Consider the following 1,735-nt stretch of genomic DNA (forward strand, 5'->3'; position numbering starts at 1 on the left):
CCCGCGTCCTGGTGGCTGTCCCTTCCCACAGGCGCCTCGTTGGTGCCAGAGTCTCCTGTCTGCGCGGTAGGTTGGCGATTTCAGGCGGCGGGGTGCACCTGCCGAGGAGCAGCTTGAGAAAAAGTTGGAGCAGAAAATAACCTGGATTTCTGCAGGTGTGTGGGGATGGGGGGTGGGCAGCCGCCTTTGACTGGACCCGAATTGTGGTTGAGTGACTGTGACCAGAGCGGGTATGGCATCCAGGAATAAATCCTAAAAGTTCCCTCTGTGACAGTTCCCAAGCACTTCCCTTGACTCCCTTACCTCCAGCCATAATTGGGGGTAGGATAAGATGGGCTTTGAGGTGAGGGTGAGATGGAAGTCATAATTACAAGTACCACTGCACAACCTGTTTTCTAGAACATGCGGCCGCCCTTCCCCCAGTTTATGCTGCCCAAGGCAAAGGGATGTGGTGCACCTAGTGGTGAATCCTCAGAATTGAAGAAGGGAGCAGTGGGCAGACTGTGACTTCAAGAAAATATGTCGTTATCTGGAGCCCTGAAACAGAGGGCCATAGTAAAACGAGAATATTCTATCAAGAAGACCCTGAATGTTGAAAGACGAATCACATGTGGACTCCCATCAATGATGTTGGTCTGTCCACCAAGTGCTCAGTTGTTATCATAGTCTCTGGACTGTGTTTTCTTTTCATCTGTTTGTCCCTAGGCTTACTTTAAGGCTGGTCACTTCTGCAAGGAAGGAAAGGAGGAAGACACTGGCTCAATTCTCTACAGGTTGGTGAGAAGCGGGAAATGCAGGGGACAGCGACAGAGTAAGACCATGGCAGGTCTTTGCTCTCTGCCAGCTTTGCACACTGCCCCAGCATCCCTTGTCCATTTCCTACACGAGATATTAGGAGTATTGGGGCAGGCGTGGATTGGGCTGTGAGAGGGAAGAGAAGACCTGAGTTCAGGAACCAGGAGACAGGAAGTGTTAGGCAAATTGGACCCTTAAACAAAAGGAGAGATGTTTGCGTCACGGGTCAGGGTGTCTGCCTGTCAACCAAGCACTCAGACTCCATTTTCTCCTGTAGTTTCCTTGTCCATGGGATGGCCTGCTGTCTTCTCTAGGGTGTAACTGGTACCACGGGAACGAAGCAAGGAGTGGGAAATTGCACCACATCCAAGCAGGTCGGTATGAGATTGGGTACAACTTCGGGTAGGGTAGTGGAGACCACCCCAGGCCAAACAGTGATTAAGGCCTAGTCTCAGGATTCCTCAGCCTCTCCTATTGCCAACATACTATCCCACCAACCTCACACCTCTTTGGGGGCAGGCCAAACAGCGGCAGCTGTGGGCAAAATGAGTGTGACAGAGAGACTTTCTAATAGCCCAACAGCCCCACCAAGAATCCAAGGTCTACTCTGTGTGTGTGAGTCTCTGCATGGAGTGACACAGTTTGAAGAGACTCAAAGCCACGTGTGCGTCTCTCTCCCTAGATCCACCTCCAGTGGCATCTCTGGTGGAGTTGGAATTGCTGCTGACCACCACCCTTGACAGGTCTGCACCCACCTGGAAACCACCCATCCTCCCCCTGCTTGTTTGTGCCTCTTCTGCACTCTTGTCTGTGATATTGGCTGAGGCTGGTCTTGGGAAGGAAGCTGGTTGACTGCTGGACTGGTGATTGACTCTAACTCTTATTTACGACTCTATCGCCTGAATCAGCGAAAGGTCAGAGTGTGAAGATACACAACTGT

The 1,735-nt window shown here is 51.5% G+C and overlaps 1 long non-coding RNA gene across 2 annotated transcripts; it reads left to right on the top strand.

The window, feature by feature from the left end:
• The first annotated feature begins 6 nt into the window (after positions 1-6).
• Positions 7-1,729, top strand: LOC109377475 (uncharacterized). Of its 2 annotated transcripts, none has more exons than XR_002122880.1 (4): positions 7-155; positions 400-773; positions 1,073-1,169; positions 1,478-1,729. It is a non-coding gene; the product is annotated as an uncharacterized LOC109377475 (long non-coding RNA). The 2 variants fall into 2 exon arrangements; XR_002122879.1 differs by having other exon boundaries at positions 706-773.
• The last annotated feature ends 6 nt before the right edge of the window (positions 1,730-1,735 follow it).

This window comes from Hipposideros armiger, unplaced genomic scaffold (genome assembly GCF_001890085.2).
Source record: "Hipposideros armiger isolate ML-2016 unplaced genomic scaffold, ASM189008v1 scaffold_1414, whole genome shotgun sequence".
In the NCBI taxonomy this organism is placed as follows: Eukaryota; Metazoa; Chordata; class Mammalia; order Chiroptera; family Hipposideridae; genus Hipposideros; species Hipposideros armiger.